The sequence below is a fragment of the Pan troglodytes genome, chromosome 7 (genome assembly GCF_028858775.2).
Source record: "Pan troglodytes isolate AG18354 chromosome 7, NHGRI_mPanTro3-v2.0_pri, whole genome shotgun sequence".
NCBI lineage: Eukaryota > Metazoa > Chordata > Mammalia > Primates > Hominidae > Pan > Pan troglodytes.
The window spans coordinates 19,350,263-19,371,097 of NC_072405.2; the positions used below are offsets into that span (position 1 = coordinate 19,350,263).

Below are 20,835 nucleotides of genomic sequence, written 5' to 3' on the forward strand. Positions count from 1 at the left end.
ATCAGGAGACAGGGTTTTGAGATCAACCCGTCTGACCAAAGATTATTAGGCGGGAATTTTCTCTTCCTAATAAGCCTGGGAGCGCTATGGGAGACGAGTTTATTTCACCTCTGCAATCTCGACCATCAGAGACAGGTACGCCCCGGGGGGCCAGTTCAGAGACCTACCCCTAGGTGCGCATTCTCTTTCTCAGGGACGTTCCATGCTGAGAAATGGAATTCAGCGATATTTCTCCCATTTGCTTTTGAAAGAAGAGAAATATGGTTCTGTTCTGCCTGGCTCACCGGCGGTCAGAGTTTAAGGTTATCTCTCTAATTCCCTGAACAATTGCTGTTATCCTGTTCTTTTTTCAGGGTGCCCACATTTCATATTGCTGAAACACACATGCTGTACAATTTATGTACTTAACGCAATTATTACAGGTCCTGAGACGATATACATCCTTCTCGACTGACAGGATTAAGAGATTAAAGTAATGACAGGCATAGGAAATCACAAGGGTATTGATTGGGGAGGTGATAAGTGTCCATGAAATCTTTACAACTTATGTTTAGAGATTGCAGTAAAGACAGGCATAAGAAATTACAAAAGTATTAATTTGGGAAACTAATAAATGTCCATAAAATCTTCATAATCCACGTTCTTCTGTCATGGCTTCAGCTGGTCCCTCCGTTTGGGGTCCCTGACTTCCCACAACACAGCACAGTGACTGGCACAAAAGAGTTGCTCAATAAATAAATCAGGATGAATAGATAAATTCACGGATAGGCACTTTGAACTACAGATGAGCTTAAATACTTTGTGTTTTTCTTAGTCAAACATGTGCAATTAAGCATGTGATAAATGTTATGATGACCATACCTGTGTCTTGCCTGATGTTCTTTGCAATCACTAAATGAATTCAATTGTTCCTGTTTTGACAGTTCTATTTTCAACCTAATGATCTGTTTATTTTAACTTCTGGCTGTTGGCTTTGTTTGGGTTTTTTAGCCTGACAAAGTGGTAGATATTGGTATTTGCTCTTTTGTTTAAATGTCATGAACTTTAAAAATGCCTTTGCTTTTGGTAAGAAACCCTAGTTAGGACACCCTAGCGGTCAGGATGATTTGGGTTCTGGTGCAGTAACAGCAATCCCCAAATCTCAGTGGCCTCATGCAGTGAGGTATTTGTTTGTTTGTTTCTGAGACAGGGTCTCACTCTGTCACCCAGACTAGAGTGCAGTGGTGCAATCTCAGCTCACTGCAACCTCTGCCTTCCAAACTCAAGTGATTCTCCTGCCTCCTGAGTAGCTGGGATTACAGGCCCATGCCACCACTGTCTGGCTAATTTTTGTACTTAGTAGAGACAGGATTTCACCATGTTAGCCAGGTTGGTCTTGAACTCCTGACCTCAAATGATCCGCCCGCCTTAGCCTGCCAAAGTGCTGGGATGACAGGCATGAGCCACCATGCCTGGCCACAGTGAGGCTTATTCTTGGTCACTTTGCATGTCTGGGCTGTGTTAGGGCATTGTGGGGTGGTCTGTTCATTGTGTTCACTCAGGGATCCAGGCTGACAAAAGCCCCATCTCTGCATGTGTCCTTGATCACCACTTCAGGGGAAAGGGAATGTGGTGGATCATAGAGCCTCTTAACACTTCCAGCTGGAGGTGACTCAAGTTGCTGCTGCTCATGGTTCATTGGACAAAATGGATCACAGAGTCATGGGCAACTTCTCTGTGCCTGGAAGGGGAAACAAAATATGAATAGCCACATTGATTTTCCCTAGATATTACACAGAAGGCCTCATTTAAACACAGTTACTTATTTGTGTTTTGAAGCTAATTGTAGTCCATCAAACTTCACAGAAGATATGTGCACTTCCAAGCTATTATTAAGCACAATTTTTTTTTCTTTTTTTTTTTTTTTTGAGACAGAGTCTCACTCTCTTGTCCAGGCTGGAGTGCAGTGGCATGATCATGGATCGCTGCAACTTCTGCCTCCTGGGTTCAAGTGATTTTCATGCGTCAGCCTCCCAAAATGCTGGGATTACAGACACCCACCACCACGCCTGGGTAAGTTTTGTATTTTTAGTAGAGATGGGGTTTCACCATGTTGGCCTGGCTGGTCTGGAACTCCTGACCTCAGGTGATCCACCTGCCTCGGCCTCCCAAAGTGCTGAGATGACAGGCGTGAGCCGCCGCGCCTGGCCTTGAGTATGATTTTTGATTTGGAAGTTCAGAGTTAGGGTTTTAGTCTGAGGACTGTATGATGTGAAGGTGAAAAGCAGAGCTTGGCTGTGAGTTTGCTGGGATTCCTGTGCTGCTTCTACAGCTCTTTGGCTGTGTGACCGTCACTTTTGGCAAGTTCCTTTACCTTTCTATGTGTTGGTTTCCTCATCAATAAAATGGAAAAACTAATCATAATCATAATAGCTATTGGTGTTGGGATAGCCCAGTGGTTGACACATAAGGACTCAAACATACTTTTTTGAGACGGAGTCTTGCTCTGTTGCCAGGCTGGAGTGCAGTGGTGCAATCTCGGCTCACTGTAACCTCTGCCTGCTGGGTTCAAGCGATTCTCCTGCCTCAGCCTCCCTAGTAGCTGGGATTACAGATGCCTGCTACCACTCCCAGTTAATTTTTGTATTTTTAGTAGAGACGGGGTTTCACCATGTTGTCCAGGATGCTCTCGATCTCTTGACCTCATGATCCGCACACCTCAGCCTCCCAAAGTGCTGGGATTACAGGTATGAACCGCCGTGCCCAGCTCAAAAATACTATTATTAATTTTGGGGGGCAGTTATTATATTTTGTGAAAATCGGAGTTCAGTATCTTGTAACACTGAGTTGGGATCTATCCCTGAAGGAACAGGCTTCTAAAGAGGAAGGCATCGAGAGAGGGGCAAAATTTTAGTGGACGCTGTAATGACTTTAGGTATATGGACCTGGGGCAGAGTTCTAGCTGGGGCCACCAGGTAGCAAGGTGGACTTTGCTAAATTCTATCACTTTCCTGAGCCTCAGCCTCACTTGTTACAAATGGGGTTAAAGCATCCCTCTTTCAGGGCTAAGATAAAGATGATTAAGTAAGAGGGAATGAAAGCAACTTCCATCAGTGGTCAAAAGTATTCATTTAATTTTTTTTTTTTTTTTTTTTTGAGATTGAGTCTCTCTCTGTTGCCCAGGTTGGAGTGCAGTGGCATGGTCCCGGGTCACTGCAACCTCCACCTCCTGGGTTCAAGTGATTCCCTTGCCTCAGTCTCCTGTGTAGCTGGGACTACAGGTGCACGCCACCACGCCTGGCTAATTTTTGTATTTTTAGTAGAGACGTGGTTTTACCATGTTGGCCAGGATGGTCTCGACCTCCTGACCTTGTGATCCACCCACCTTAGCCTCCCAAAGTGTTGGGATTACAGGCATGAGCCACCATGCCTGGCCCATTTAACTTCTATATTACTTTCCTGTTGGTGGATTTACCAGTGCAAACTGAGCAGCTTAAAACACCACCCAGTTATTATCTGTTTCCATGAGCCAAGGGTCTGGGCAGGGTTTAACTGGGTCTTCTATTCAGGGTCACAATACTGCAAACAGAGTGTCAGCTGGGGTCTCATCAGATGCTCAGTGTCCTCTTCCAAGCTTATTCAGTTTGTGGACTGAATTCAATTTCTTGCAATTGTTGAACGAAGGCCCTCAGATCCTAGAGCTGCCACCTCCAAAGACAGTTCACAGCATGGCCATTTATGTCTCCTTGGTGGCTAAGGGTTGAATCTCTGAAACTTCACCTTTAAAAGACTCACCTGATTAGGTCTGGCCCACCTAAGATCATCCTGCTTTGGATGAACTCAAAGTCAGCTGAGCAAATGTGCTTAACAAAGCAAGTGTGACCATAATCACATTTGCAAAATTCCTTCCCCTTGGCCAAATCACAAGCTCTGCACACACTCAAGAAGAGATGATACAGGGAGCAGATATAAGGGAGTGGTTCTCTTGGGGGCTGTCCTAGAACTCTGCCCATTACAACTTCCTTTCTCGAGGAACAGCAGGCCTGGGGAGAGATGATCACGGATGAGAGCAGCCCACAGGTTGTGAGCACCAGGTGCTGGAGTAGGATGCAGGAGGCTGACAAGCAAGTATGAAAAGCCTTCTCTGGGCTGGGTGGAGTGGCTCACACCTGTAATCCCAACACTATGGGAGGCCGAGGTGGGCGGATCACGAGGTCAAGAGATCGAGACTATCCTGGCCAACCAACATGGGGAAACCCCGTCTCTAATCAAAATGCAAAAATTAGCTGGGAGTGGTGGCACACGTCTCTAACAACCCAGCTCCCCAAGTGAGCAATTCCTGTCCCTTTTAAGGGCTCACAACCCTAAGGGGGTCCACGTGAGAGGGTCGTGATCGATTGACCAAGAAGGGAGTACGTGACTGGGGGCTGCATTCAGCAAACCCCATCTCTACTAAAGCAAACCCCATCTCTACTAAAATAGCAAAATTCTGCAAAGTCTCAGTATAAAAATCAATGTGCAAACATCACAAGCATTCGTATACACCAATAACAAACAGAGAGCCAAATCATGAGTGAACTCCCATTCACAATTGCTTCAAAGAGAATAAAATACCTAGGAATCCATCCTACAAGGGATGTGAAGGACCTCTTCAAGGAGAACTATAAACCACTGCTCAACGAAATAAAAGAGGATACAAACAAATGGAAGAACATTCCATGCTCATGGGTAGGAAGAATCAATATCGTGAAAATGGCCATACTGCCCAAGGTAATTTATAGTTTCAATGCCATCCCCATCAAGCTACCAATGACTTTCTTCACAGAATTGGAAAAAAACTACTTTAAAGTTCATATGGAACCAAAAAAGAGCTGGCATTACCAAGTCAATCCTAAGCCAAAGAACAAAGCTGGAGGAATCAGGCTACCTGACTTCAAACTATACTACAAGGTACAGTAACCAAAACAGCATGGTACTGGTACCAAAACAGAGATATAGACCAATGGAACAGAACAGAGGCCTCAGAAATAATGCCGCATTATCTACAACTATCTGATCTTTGACAAACCTGGCAAAAGCAAGAAATGGGGAAAGGATTCCCTATTTAATAAATGGTGCTGGAAAAACTGGCTAGCCATATGTAGAAAGCTGAAACTGGATCTCTTCCTTACACCTTATACAAAAATCAATTCAAGATGGATTAAAGACTTAAATGTTAGACCTAAAACCATAAAAACCCTAGAAGAAAACCTAGGCAATACCATTCAGGACATAGGCATGGGCAAGGACTTCATGTCTAAAACACCAAAAGCAATGGCAACAAAAGCCAAAATTGACAAATGGGACCTAATTAAACTCAAGAGCTTCTGCACGGCAAAAGAAACTACCAGCAGAGTGAACAGGTAACCTACAGAATGGGAGAAAATTTTTGCAATCAACTCGTCTGACAAAGGGACCTATGACTTTCTTATAACCAAGAGAATATGGCAGAGGTGATGGGATGTAGTGATTATGTTAGATAGGATGTTAAGTTGTCTTGCTAGGAGGTTATCTTGCTGGCTTTGAAGATGTGAGCTGCCATGTCATGAGTGGCCAGATGGAGAGGCCCATGTGGCAAGAAGCTGAGGACAGCAAGAACCTGGGGCCCTGATTCCAGCAGCCTGCAAGGAACTGAATGCTGCCAACAACCAGATGAGACGGGAAGCAGATCAATCACCAGTCAAGCCTCCAGATGAGAACTGAGCCCTGGCTGACATTATGGTTGCAGCCTTGCACTGAACCCAGCTGAGTCACGCCTGGATTCCTGACCCACAGAAACCACGTAGTGATAACTGTGTGCTGTCTCAAGCCACAAAATTTGCAGTAATATTGTTGCACAGCAATAGATAACTAATATAAAAACTGTCCTACATCATGTACATTACTGAGTGAAATGTAGGACCTGGATTTAAGCTCTGATTTCAGAGTTGTGGTCTCAGTCTCCCCAGGGAGACCTGTCCTGGGAGACAGTTATGCCAGGCTGTGATGCTGTGATGATTGTTCTCTTCCTACCCAGAAGCTTTCAATAGGCATGTCAAGCATGTGACCCCAGCTACATATACCAAATGTATTTCTGACAAATGCCAGGACATCGTGAGCTTTCTTGTTTTACTGAGAGCTCCATAAAGGAAGGATCATCTCTGTCTCTCTTTTTTTTTTTTTTTAAGAGTCTCACTCTCACCCAGGCTGGAGTGTAGTGGTGCGATCTCGGCTCACTGCAGTCTCTGCCTCCTGGGCTCAAGGGATTCTCCAGCCTCAGCCTCCTGAGTAGGTGGGATCAAAGTTGTGCATCACCGCACCCAGCTAATTTCATATTTTTGGTAGAGACGGGGTTTACTCATGTTGGCCAGGCAGATCTTGAACTCCTGGCCTCAAGCGATTCGCCTACCTCGGCCTATCAAAGTGCTGGGATTACAGGCATGAGCCAATGCACCTGGCCTGTCTTTTTTATGTTATGTCCATGTGAAACAGCCCAGTTGTCAGCACACAAAGGGGTCCAAATGTGAAAGGAAAGGGCAAACACAGGGGAAACCTAGGGGTGTTCAGAAGTAGTTCCCAGGTCATTGTCTGTTTCAATATGTACAGTCCTGGGCCCCACGCACATGATTCTGTCTTGGCAGGTCAGAGTTAGAGATGGGGAGCTACCTGGTTACGAGGGATCCCAGTGCATTTTGAGACAGCTGGTTGTTAAGACTGCATTGTAAAAATTACAACCCAAAGATGTGAAGGGAAACAGAAAGACATTGGCAGGCTAGAAAACAACACAAGTAAAACATGAACAAGTTCATTCCAGAAGGAGATTCTCAATGACAGCTGCACATCAGAATCACCTGGGGAGATTTTAAAACCCCAGTGCCCGGGCTCTGCAGCCCAGATCAATTATTACAGAATCTCTTGGGGATGAAACATGGGCATCAGTATTTTTGTGTGTGTGTGTGTGTGTGTGTGTGTGTGTGTGTGTGTGTGTGTGTGTGTGTGTGTGTTTGAGACGGAATCTTGTTCTGTCACCCAGGCTGAAGTGCAGTGGTGCGATCTCAGCTCACTGCTACCTCTGCCTCCCGGGTTCAACCCATTTTCCTACCTCAGCCTCCCAAGTAGCTGGGATCACAGGTGTGCACCCCCACGCCTGGCTAATTTTTGTATTTTTAATAGAGATAGGGTTTCACCATGCTGCCCAGGCAGGTCTCGAACTCCCAGCCTCAGGTGATCTGCCCGCCTTGGCCTCACACAGTGCTGGGATTACAGGCACGAGCCATTGCTCGTAGCAGTATTTTTTTAATGAGGCAAAATTCACATAACATAAAGTCCCTGTATGAAACCATACACTTCAGTATCATTAAATACATTCACAATATTAAGCAATCATCATCTCTGTCTAGTTCCAAAACATTTTCATTAACACCCCCGCCCCCCCAAAAAATAACCCTGTATCCATCAAGCACTCTCCATCCCCTCCCCTTTCCCCCAGCTCCTGGCAACCACTTACCTGCTTTCTGCCTCTATAGATTTGCCTATTCTGGGCCTTTCACATAAATGGAATCATGCAATATATATAATAACCAAAAGGTAGCAACAACCAAGATGGCCATTTGGTTGACGAATGAACAAACAATATGTGCTGTATCTATACAATGGAAATATTGGTGCCTACTACATGTGGATGGACCTTGGAAACATCATGCTAAGTGAGAGAGAGCCTTGGTATTGTCTCTTCTCCCCAGGAGATTCCAAGATGCAGCCAAGGTTGAGACCCCCTGACAAGCAATGGATATGATTGGGTGCAGATGAAATAAGGCAGCCAGGGGCAGGAGGGACGTCTCATTGAAGATGATTATTTGTGGATGCCTGGCAGGGGTGGGGATGAGGTATGATAACAGCAACCCCAATCCAAACACTGCGTGACCGATTTTATCTTCAGCCAGCTGATATGCCTCATGGGGTTTGGACACAGGACAACTCTGCCTCCCAGGTTCAAGCAATAACACCTGCCTCAGCCTCTTAAGTAGCTGGGATTACAGGCATGTATCACCACGCCTGGCTAATTTTTGTATTTTTAGTAGAAACGAGGTCTCGTCATGTTGCCCAGGTTGGTCTCGAACTTCTGGCCTTAAATGATCCACCCACCTCAGCCTCCCATAGTACTGGGATTACAGGCATGAGCCACAGTGGCAGCCTCCAAATTGTATTTGAAGTTTGACTTTCCACCTCCAGAAAATCCAACCTTTTCCCAAGTCACAGTGGGACACCCCGGAGTTAATTTGAGAGAAATATGCTTTTAAAAGCAACTCCAGGCCAGGCGCAGTGGCTCACGCGTGTAATCCTAGCACTTTGGGAAGCTGAGGCGGACGGATCACGTGGTCAGGAGATCAAGACCATCCTGGCCAACATGGTGAAACCCCGTGTCTACTAAAAATACAAAAAATTAGCCGGGCATGGTGGCACTTGCCTGAAAGCCCAGCTACTAGGGAGGCTGAGGCAGGAGAATCGCTTGAACCAGGGAGTCAGAGGTTGCAGTGAGCCGAGATCGCGCCACTGCACTCCAGCCTGGCGACAAGGAGAGATTCCGTCTCAACATAGATAAATAAAACCCTCCAATATGAACACCAAACTAGAATCATTCCACTGACTTCCCTCCGCCAATCAGGGGGAGTTATGGTGATGGTGCATGAGTGTCTATTTGCATTGAGTCTTAATGGAAAAAAAGGTTGTGTCACTCAAACGAAAAACAAATCACAGCCCAGACTGGAGCTGTGGATGAATAGCATGGCTGAGTGTTGGTACAGGCTTTCCACAGCAATATTAAAACTGAAAAAATCAGCAATGAAGCTCCCAGCCACATTTCTGCCAAATGATTTGGGGGAAAACAACAGAGGCACTCCTCAACTTTTCCTTCGCTGCACAAAGTGGGTTTGGCTGGAAATGCCAAGTGTACTTGTTGCTGGGATCTTTCAAATGAAAGCAAGCTGGGAGTCAACCTCCTGCAGCCGCAGGCCAGAAATGGGTTTAGACCAAACTAGTATAGTAACACTGGTGCACATCTAAACAGATTTAACTCACTCCCAGCAATCCAGATTAATTTAATATGCTTTCTTATTGGCATTCTGCATTTTTCATTAAAGCAAATAAACATCCATCCCTCTGTGATAAGTTAGGGCAAAAAAAAAAATTCATATGTTTAGGGCATAGGGAAGGAGGAGTTGTTGGCTGTTAAAAAAAAATACTGCAAATGGCCTTTGAAAGTCTAGACATCTTCATCATAAACACAAACATTCCTCTTCACAAAGGGACCTCAAGTAACCTTAGGCTGGAGGGCCCACTTGAGTATGTTTTTCTTCTCATTCTTTCTTACCTTCCCTCCAGCCAACCCAACCCACATTCAGTGACCAAGTCACGTGGGTTTTACCTCCTATATCTTTTCAGATCCGTTCACTGCTCAGCCACTCTCCTGACACCACCATAAACCAAGCCACCATCACCTCCAACTGTTTGACTGCAAATGCCTCCTCACTGGCCTCTGTCTTCCCCTGGTCCTGTGACAATCTGCACTCCGGTCGGATCATTACGTTAGGAGATCCAGACCATTCTCCCTAACACGGTGAAACCCCGCCTCTACTAAAAATACAAAAATTTTAGCTGAGCGTGGTGGCGGGCGCCTGTAGTCGCAGCTACTTGGGAGACTGAGGCAGGAGAATGGCGTGAACGCGGGAGGTGGAGCTTGCAGTGAGCCGAGATCGCGCCACTGCACTCCGGCCTGGGCGACAGAGTGAGACTCCATCTCAAAAAAAAGAAAAAAAAAATGAATAAAAGGTCACCTTTACTGAGCCCACCCTATCTCATTCCATCCCTACATCAGTCCTTTATTTCACCAGTGGGGAAGCTGGGACACAGAGTAGTTAGGTGGGATGCCCAAGGTGGGACCACTCGTGTGAAGTTTCCACACAGTAATGTGAGACCCTCCATGACCTAGCCCCTCTCTTTCTCCAGCCTCATTTCCTGATTCTCTCGCTTGGCCTGCAGGCCTCAGCCACACAAACTTCTTGAAAGTCCCTTAAATCTGGCTGAGCGCAGTGGCTCACACCTGTAATCTCAGCACTTTGGGAAGCTGAGGCGGCTGGATCACCTGAGATCAGGAGTTCGAGACCAGCCTGGTCAACATGGTGGAACCCCATCTCTACTAAATATCCCAAAATTAGACAGGTGTGGTGGATGGCACCTGTAATCTCAGCTACTCGGGAGACTGAGGCAGGAAAGTCGCTTGGACTCGGGAGGCAGAGGTTGCCGTGAGCCAAGATCGCACCACTCCACCCAAGCCTGGGCGTCAAGAGTGAAAGTCCGTCTCAACAAAAAAAGTCCCTTAAATCTGCTCTATGCCTATCAACCTCAGGGACTTCACTATGCTGTTTCTCACCCTGAAATGCTGTTCCTCATTTCTCTACATAGTGAACTCATCCCACCCCCTAGGCCTTTCCTTAAGTGTCATCACTTCAAGGAAGATTTTACTTTTTTAATATAACTATTAAAATATAATTCAGGTACCGTATCATTTGCCCATTTAAAGTGAACAAATCAGTGGTTTCAGTGCATTCACAGAGCTCGGCAACCACCATTATGATCAATTTTAAAACATTTTCATCACCCCAAAAGGAAACCCTGTATCCATGAGCAGGTACCTGCCATTTCCTCCTCCCACTAAGCCCTGACAATCTACTTTTTTTGAGATAGAGTATCTGTCACAGGCTGGAGTGCAGTGGCACAATCTCGGCTCACTGCAACCTCCGCCTCCCGGGTTCAAGCAATTCTCCTGCCTCCCGAGTAGCCGGGATTACAGAGATGTGCCACCATGCCCATCTAATTTTGTATTTTTAGTAGAGTCAGGGTTTCTATCTTCATAGATTTGCGTGTTCTGGACATTTCATATAAATGACATCTTAGAATATGTGACCTTTTGTGACTGGTTTCTTCCACTTAGCTTAATATTCTCATAGTTCATCCGTGTTGTAGCCCGTGTTAGTACTTCATTCCTTTTGATGACTGAATAATATTCCATTGCATAGTCAAACCATGTTCTATTTCTCCACTCATCAGTAGACAAGCATTTGTGTTGTTTTCACTTTGGCGCTATTATGAATAATGCTGCTATGAGCATTTGTGTACAAGTTTCTGGACGGACATATATGTTCATTTCTTTCATAAACTGGAGTGGAAGTGCTGGGTCATAGAACTCTGTGTTTAAGCTTTTGAAGAAGTGCCAGACTGTGTAAGAAAGAAAGCCTTTCCTCACCCTGTGAGACTGAGCTCCCTCTCTCCATTTATACGTTCTCTTTAAGCCCTTTGCTTCTCTTTCAGAGCAATTCACGTTGACCTGGGTCACCCTCAACTTAAGGCTCATAACTCCCCTAGATCCTCAGGGTCCACACTAAATGTGATGAAATATGATGCAAGCCACATATTTACATTTGCATTTTGTAACAACCACATTTTAAAAAGTAAAACAAAAGAAGTGAAGGTAATTGGAATAATATCACAGATGTAAACAAATCTATCCAAAATACCAGGTCTACATGTATAAAATTTTTTAACAATAACAAAATACTTTGCTTTCATTTTATATTAAGTCCTCACAATCTAATGTGTATTTGACACTTCTCGCACATTTCAGAATGATGGCAGCAGCCCATATGGGGGGCCCGCCCATGATGCCAATGATGGGCCTTCCTGCTCCTGGGATGATGCCAGTGGGACCTGCTCCTGGAATGAGGCCGCCCATGGGAGGCCACATGCCTGTGATGCCTGGGTGCCCAATGATAAGACCTCCTGCCCGTCTCATGATGGTGCCCAGTCAGCCCAGAATGACTCGACCAGACAGATAAGGATAGAGGGGAGGCCTCATTGCATCAGTGTTGTTTTGTTGTTGTTATTGTTGTGTTTTTTTGTTTGTAATGTTTTGTTTTGTTTTTGAGACAGAGTCTTCCTCTGTCGCCCAAGCTGGAGGGCAGTGGCATGATCTCAGCTCACTGAAACCTCCACCTCCCGGGTTCAAGCGATTCCCCTGCCTCAGCCTCCTGAGTAGTGTGGGACTACAGGCGTGTTCACCATGCCCGGCTAATTTTTTTTATTTTAGTAGAAACGAGGTTTCACCATGTTGGCCAGGATGGTCTCAATCTCCTGACCTCGTGACCCGCTCGCCTCAGCCTCTGAAAGTGCTGGGATTAAAGGTGTGAGCCACTGCGCCTGGACTATATGAATTTTATATTTACCTGTTCCCTTCACCAGGAGATCATGCTGCTGTGATGTCGGGTTTTCTTAACAGCGTAAGGAAGACTTGCCCCCTTGCCCTATCAAAGAGAATAGTTTTGGAGGGGAGAAGTGGGACCAAAAAAGATGCAGTTTTCATTTGTATTGGGAAATGTGAAAATAAAATTGACAACCCTTTCAGTTAAAAACAAAAAAAGAAAAGGAAAGAAGATGTGGGGCTGCCATATGCAATACCGTGGATTTCATGGATCTTCTACTCTGGAGGCAAATATTATCTTTACTGAAGCCAGACCAACCTAACACAAAGACCTTTTGTTTTTTTAATGTGACTGTGTTTTATTTTAGAATGTGTAATTCACTTTAGAAGGGTAAAGTACCTGTCTGGGGAAGACTATTTAATTTCCTGCATTTATTTAGAATGTTGGCTGATGTTGTTATGAAGGGAAACAGCTCTAACAACTGAGTGCCCCCCACATAGCCACAGCTCATGAGTTCACGGGGCAAAGGAATTGAACAGCAGCCTCCTAATAGCCAGCCTTCTCTGTGATGTGGAAATAATTATCAGCATGTAAAAGACTATATATATATTCAACAATTCTGATCCCCTGAAAAATTCAAATCTACAACTGATTTGCTTCCTGGGCTCCTGAAAACAACTTTGTCAAAATTGTTCAGAAATATAATCAGCCAATCGTTGCCCCTTGGGGACGCAGGATAAAGCAAGTCAGCTATGACCAATGTGGAGTCGGCCATGCACAATTACATGCAGACCTGCATGATATCGAGTTCCTGCTATGGTCCCTCCCCAGTCAGGCCCCCATTGCCTGGGCTGCAACCAGAAGCATTCAGGCACAAGTGCATTCAACAAATACTTATTTAATTGTATTGGTGGTTAGAGGGTTGCAATTGATTAAGGTACATTAATGGATCCATGTCCTCCCTGTATCCAAGACTCTGCCATTTGTCTCTGCAGTTCCTCCCACTGAAGAATCGGAGTATATTTCTCCAGTCCCTAATGTTGGGTTTTGTAATGTGTCTAGCTTTGGCCACTGGAATATTAATCTGTATGACCAACAACTTGGAAAGTGTGCATTCATTTGTGCTCACTCACTCCTGCTATCACCATGACAACAAGCCCAGGCCAGACTGCTGCTTCCAGCAGAAGATAAGAGACACCAAGAGCAAAGTCGAGCTTCCCAGACATGCTCATGCTAGATTGACCAATCCTCAGCTGACCCATAGATCCATGAAAATAAACGATTGTTGTATTAAGCCACTGAGATTTGGAGTGACTTGTTATGCAGCATTTTGTGACAACAACTAACTGACACAAGGGTCACTGTCCTTTATCTCTGTAGATTTTAACCAATTTTAATAGCTAGATGGAGATCTTCTAGTTGCCTTTATTTATAATGAATATGACTGTAGAGCTAGTTTGGCCTGACACTACCAGTAACCTACCCAGAAATTCAGAAATACTTTCTTCTCCAACCTGCCCCAACCAACCTTTTGTTTGTTTGTTTGTTTTTGGGTTCTCCCTCTTTGCCTAGGCAAGAGTACAAATGGTACAGTCAGAGCTCACTGTAGCCTCAAAATCCTGGGCTCAAGTGATCTTCCCCTTCAGCCTCCTATGTAGCTAAGACTACAGACATGTGCCACCATGCCTGGCTAATTTTTTTATTCTTTGCAGAGAGAGGGTCTCACTATATTGCCCAAGTTGGTTTCAAACTCCTGGCCTCAAGCAGTCCTCCTGCCTCACCCTTCCAAAGTGCTAGAATTATAGGCATGAGCCACCACACCCAGCCTCTTCTTCTTTTTAAATAGAAACTTTATTTTATTCTGACAGTGGGTTTCTTTCTTTCTTTTTTATTTTTAAGAAAAAGTTGGCCCAGCCCCAGGGAATAAATTTTGACTGCTCTAAACAACTATAGACCAAGGGCCAAATCTGGCCCTCTGACTGTATAAATTAACTTTTACTGGAATAAAACCAGGTCCGTTGATTTATCCATTGTCTACATACGCTTTTAGGCTACGATGGCACCACTGCGTCACTACAACAGAGGTTATTTAGACCAAAAGCCTAAAATATTACCGTTTGCCTCTTTATGGAGAAAGTTTGCCATTCCCTATCTAAGGTTTAGATTCTGAGCTTATCATTTTATCCTACCCGCCCTCACCAGTGACTGGCTCAAAACAAGTCTGTAATTCCATTCTGACTGTTCTACTGAGGGAATTCCCCCTTCTTCTCATGCAGAGCTGATGAGGGTAAGTTGTATTAATAGGACATACGCTCAGGTTTTCTGAAAAATACTTTTATCTAGAAATGCATAGGAATATGCTGGTGCCTGAATGTACCATCCGGGGGCCTGGAGATTGACTCCCCTGCCTCCACAGCTGGTGCTCACACTTACTACTGAGAGGCCTGAGGAAACACCTGCCTACCCACCACCAGAACCTGCATAGGTCACCTGGAGAACTAGAGATCAGCCTGCCACACACACCACCCAGGAGCCCAGTGGTGCACCTGCCCACCTGGCCCAGTGCTGCCACTGCCAGCAACAAAAGAAGCCACCTGCAGGCCCAGGGATTGGCTCACACAGACAGGCTATCATCAGTGCCCACAAACGCTGCCCATGGTCCCTAGTATTGACACACCTGGTCCACCGCCACTACCACTGATGCTGAAGGACAAGACTTCCTGGCATCCCCATCCTCAGCAAAGCCTCACCACAGCCTCCAATAACAACTGCCGTCTGGCCAAGTGTGGTGGCTCACGCCTGTAATACCAGCACTTTGAGAGGCCGAGGCGGGTAGATCACGAGGTCAGGAGTTCGAGAGCAGCTTGGCCAACATGGTGAAACCCCGTCTCTACTAAAAATACAAAAATTAGCTGGTCATGGTTGCACGTGCCTATAGTCCAGGCTACTCAGGAGGCTGAGGCAGGAGAATTGCTTGAACATGGGAGGCAGAGGTTGCGGTGAGCTGAGATTGTGCCACTGCACTCCAGCCTGGTGAGAGAGTTAGACTCCATCTCAACAACCACAAAAAAAAAAAAACAAAAAAAAAACAAAAAAACACTGCAGTCTAAGCCACTGAATGACTCACAGGCACCACTCATGCCAATTACAGCTGAAGGAATCATATGCAGACTATACCACTGTACCCACCCAGAATCAAAGCCAAAGTGTGATATCCAATGAACACTGTAGATACAGCTATAAGAAAAGGTCTTTCCCATATAAAAGCCAATCCATAAAATTGGAAGAAATGACTGTTATGTCAGAGGCACAGATAGTCACATAAGGATGCAAGAAATATGAAAAAGGAAACATAACATCTCCAAAGAAGCACAATAATTCTCCAGCAACAGATCCAATGAAAAGAAAATCTATGAAATGCCTGAAAAAATTTCAGAATAATGTTATTAAAGAAACTCAGGGAGATACAAGAGAACACAGATAATGAATACAAAAAAACAAAAAACAAAAAACAAAAAAAGAAAACAGGAAAACAATTCATGATCTGAATCACAAATTCAACAGAGATAGACAGCATAACAAAGAGCCAAACACAAATCCTGGAAGACAATAAATCATTGAAATAAATACAAAAGATAATTGACAGCTTTAACAATAGACTAGATCAAGCAAAACAAAGAATTTCTGAACCTGAAGACTGGTCTTTTAAAATAATCCAGTCAGACAAAAAGAAAGAAAAAAGAATGAAGCAAGGCTACATGACATATGGGAAACATATGTGACCAAAAACTGAAATTCTGGGAGTTCTGGATGGAGATGCGATTGGTAAAGGCATCGAAAACCTATTTAATGAAATAGTAACTGAAAACTTCCTGAATGCTTCCAAATGCAGGAAGCTCAAAGATTACCAAGTAAATACAACTCAAAAAGGTCTTCTCCAAGGCACATTATGGTAAAATTGTCAAAAGACAAAGAGAAAATGCTAAAAACAGGAAGAGAAAGGTATCAAGTCACTTATAAGAGAATCTCCATCAGGCTAACAGGGAATTTCTCAGCAGAAACCTTACAGGCTAGGAGAAAAGGGGATGTATATTACAAGTAAAAAATAAAAATAAAAAAAGTAAGCCAAAAATACTATACCCAGCAAAGCTATCCTTCACAAATGAAGGAGACTGGCATAGTGGCTCACATCTGCAATTCCAGAGACTCAGAAGGCTGAGGCAGTAGGACCATTTGATCCCAGGAGTTCAAGGCTGCAGTGAGCTATGATCATGTCACTGTACTCCAGCCTGGGTGACAGAGTGAGACTCCATTGCTAAAAAAAAAATAGTAATAATAAAAGAGAAAAAAGTATTTCCCAGATAAGCAAAAGACTGTTTGTTTGTGTCTTGTTTGTTGCGGTCCTACAAGAAATGTTTAAGGGAGTCCTACACTGGGAAGTGAAAGAACAATATCTACCATCATGAAAATACATGAAAGTATAAAACTCACTGGTAGTTCAGACACACAAAGAACAAAGGATTCAAACATCACCACTAAAGAAAACCACCAAACTGCAACCATAAATAATGAGAGAAAAAAGGAACAAAGGTGTATTAGTCTGTTTTCACACTGCTGATAAAGACATACCTGACTGAGACTGGGCAATTTACAAAAGAAAGAGGTTTAATGGACTTACACTTCCACATAACTGAGGAAGCCTAAGAATCACGTTGGAAGGCAAGAAGCAAGTCATGTCTCACATGGATGGCAGCAATCAAAGATAGAGCTTCTGCAGAGAAACTACCCTTTTCAAAACCATCAGACCTTGTGAGACGTATTCACTATCATGAGAACAGCATGGGAAAGACCTGACCCCATGACTCAATTACTTCCCACCAGGTCCCTCCCACAACATGTGGGAATTCAAGATGAGACTTGGGTGGGGACACAACCAAACCATATCATTCTGCCCCTGGCCCTTCCCAAATCTCATATCCTCACATTTCAAAACCAATCATGCCTTCCCAACAGTCCCCCAAAGTCTTAACTAAGTTCAGCATTAATTCAAAAGTCCACAGTCCAAAGTCTCATTTGAGACAAGGCAAATCCCTTCTGCCTATGAGCATGTAAAATCAAAAACAAGTTAGTTACTTCCTAGATACAATGGGGGTATAGGCACTGGGTAAATACAGTCATTCCAAATGGCAGAAAATTGCCAAAACAAAGGGGCTACAGGACCCATGCAAGCCCAAAATCCAGTGGGGCAGTGAAATCTCAAAGCTCCAAAATGATCTCCTTTGACTCCATGTCTCACATGCAGGTCATGCTGATGTAAGAGGTGGGCTCCCATGGCCTTGGGAGAAAAAAGGCCACAGCTCCACTCCTGTGGCTTTGTATGGTTTAGACCCCCTACTGGCTCCTTTCACGGGTTGGCATTGAGTGTCTGCAGCTTTTCCAGGCACACAGTGCAAGCTGTCACTGAATCCAGCATTCTGGGGTCTGGAGGATGGTGGCCCTCTTCTCAAAGCTCCACTAGGTGGCGCTGCAGTAGGGACTCTATGTGGGGGCTCCGACCCCACATTTCCCTTCTGCACTGCCCTAGTGGAGTTTCTCCATGAGTGCCCTGCCCCTGCAGCAAACTCCTGCCTGGATATCTAGGCATTTCCATACAACTTCTGAAATCTAGGCAGCAGTTCCCAAACCTCAATTTTTGACTTCTGTGCACCCACAGGCTCAACACTATGTGGAAGCTGCTAAGGCTTGGGGCTTGCACCCTCTGAAGCCACAGCCCACGTTCTGCCTTGGCGCCTTTTAGCTGCAGCTGGAGTGGCTAGGACTCAGGCACCCTAGGCTGCTCACAACAGGGGTCCCTGGGTCCAGCCCACAAAACCATCTTTTCTTCCTAGGCCTCTGGACCTTTGATGGGAGGGGCTGCCATGAAGACCTGTGACATGCCCTGGAGACATTTTCCCCATTGTCTTGGGGATTCACATTTGACTCCTCGTTACTTAAACAAACTTCTGCAGCCAGATCGAATTTTTCTTGAAAAAATGGGATTTTCTTTTCTATTGCATTGTCAGGCTGCAGATTTTCCAAACTTTCATGCTCTGCTTCCCTTATAAAACTGAAGGCCTTTAACAGCACCCAAGTCATCTCTTGAATGCTTTGCTGCTTAGAAATTTCTTCTATCAGATACCCTAAATCTCAAGTTCAAATACCCTATCAGATACCCTAAATCGTCTCTCTCAAGTTCAAAATTCCACAGATCTCTACAGCAGGGGCAAAAAGCCACCAGTCTCTTTGCTAAAACATAACAGGAGTCACCATTGTGCCAGTTCCTAACAAGTTCCTCATTTCCATCTGAGACAACCTAAGCCTAGACTTTATTGTCCATATAACAATCAGCATTTTGGGCAAGTCTCTAGAAAATCTCTTCCAAATTTTCCCACATTTTCCTGTCTCCTTCTGAGCCCTCCAAACTGTTCCAACCTCTGCCTGTTTCCCAGTTCCAAAGTCACTTCCACATATTCAGGTATCTTTTAGCAACACCCCACTTCTGGTACTAATTTACTGTATTAGTCCATTTTCACACAGCTGATAAAGACACATTCAAGACTGGGAAATTTACAAAAGAAAGAGGCTTAATGGGCTTACAGTTGTACATTGCTGGGGAGGCTTCAAAATCATTGCGGAAGTCAAGGAGAGGCAAGTCATATCTTACAGGGATGGCAGCAGGCAAAGAGAGAGCTTGAGCAGGGAAACTCCTCCTTTTAAAACCATCAGATCTCATGAGACTTATTCACTATTAAAAGAATAGCATGGGAAATACCTGCCTCCATGATTCAACTACTTCCCACTGGGTCCCTCCCACAACACATGGGAATTCAAGATGAGATCTGAGTGGGGACACAGCCAAACCATATCAAAAGGATATACAAAATAACCAGAAAACAATGAACAAAATGACAGGAATAAGTCCTCACCTATTAATAATAACTTCGAATATGGGTTAAATTACCTACCTAAAAGATAGAGACAGGCTTAATGGATAAAAAATGACCCAACAACATCTACAAGAAACTCACTTCACTTGTAAAGACACACACAGACTGAAAGTGAAGGGATGGAAAAAGATACACCACACAAACAGAAATCAAAAATAATCAGGAGTAGCTAAACTTACACCAGATAAAACAGACTTTAAGTCAAAAACTGTAAAAAGGACAAAGAAGGTCATTATATGGTAATAAAGGGATCAATTCAGCAACAATGTATAACAATTCCAAATATGCATGCAACCAACACAAGCGCATCCAGAGACATATAGCAAATATTATTAAATCTACATGGAGAGATAGAGTCCAATACAATGATAGTTGAGAACTTCAGTATCCTACTCTCAGCATTGGACAGTTCATCTAGACATAAAATCAACAAAGAAACATTAGATTTCAGCTGCACTTTAGACCAAATGGACCTAACAGTTATTTTCAGAATATTTCATCCAGCAGCAGCAGAATATACAATCATCTCATCAACACATGGAACATTCTCCAGGATAGAACATAGGTTAGGACACAGAACAAGGCTCAATAAAATTTTAAAAACTAAAATCATATCAAGTGTCTTCTCAGACCACAATGGAATAATACTTGAAAACAATAAGAAGAAGAAATTTGGAAACTGTACAAATACATGGACATTAAACATGCTATTGAATAATCATTGGGTCAATGAAGAAATTAAGATGGACATCAAAAATTTTTTTTAAACAGAAAATGGAAATACATCATGCAAAACCTATGGGATACAGCAAAAGCAATACTAAGAGGAAAGTTTATAGCAATAAATGCCTACACGAAAAAAGTAGAAAGATCTCAAATAAACAACCTAATGATGCACCTCAAGGAACTCAAAAAGCAAGAACAAATCAAACACACAATTAGTAGAAAGAAAAAAAAATAAATAACATAGCAGAACCAAATGCAACAGAGACAAAAAAAAAATGCAAAGAATCAACAAGATAAAAGTTGGTTTTTTGAAAAGTTAAACAAAATTGATAAACCACTAGTGAGGCTAACCAAAAAAAAAAAAAAAAAAAAAAAAAAAAAAAAAAAAAAAAAAAAAAAAAGAAAGTAGACCCAAATAAATACAATCAGAAATGAAAAAGGAGACATTGTAACTGTTACCAAAGAAATAAAAAGAATCATTAGAGGCTATTATGAACAATCATATGCTAACAAATTGGAAAACCTAGAGGAAAGGGATAAATTCCCAGGCATACACAGCCTACCAAGATTGAACTAGGAAGAAACAGAAAAATGTGAACTGACCCAAAATGAATAGCAGGTTTGAATCAGTAACAAAAAGTCTCCCAAAAGAGAAAATCCCTAGACTAGGCTTTTATGCTGATTTCTACCCAATTTATAAAGAAAAACAAACACCAATTCTTCTCAAACTATTCCCAAAAATTGAAGAGGAAGGAATTCTTCCTAACTCATTGTATAAGGCCAGCATTACCCTGATATCCAATCAAGACAAGGACACAACAAAAGGAGAAAACTACAGACCAATATTCCTAATGAACACAGATGGTAAAATT

General features: G+C 43.6%; 1 long non-coding RNA gene across 1 annotated transcript in view; it reads left to right on the forward strand.

Annotated features, from left to right (window-relative positions):
- Positions 1-20,439, forward strand: part of LOC134810659 (uncharacterized) — a 39,174-nt gene extending 18,735 nt beyond the window's left edge. Inside the window, exon 2 of the long non-coding RNA XR_010159161.1 lies at positions 11,678-20,439. This is a non-coding gene — a long non-coding RNA (uncharacterized LOC134810659). The remainder of the gene's footprint in view (positions 1-11,677) is intronic.
- The last annotated feature ends 396 nt before the right edge of the window (positions 20,440-20,835 follow it).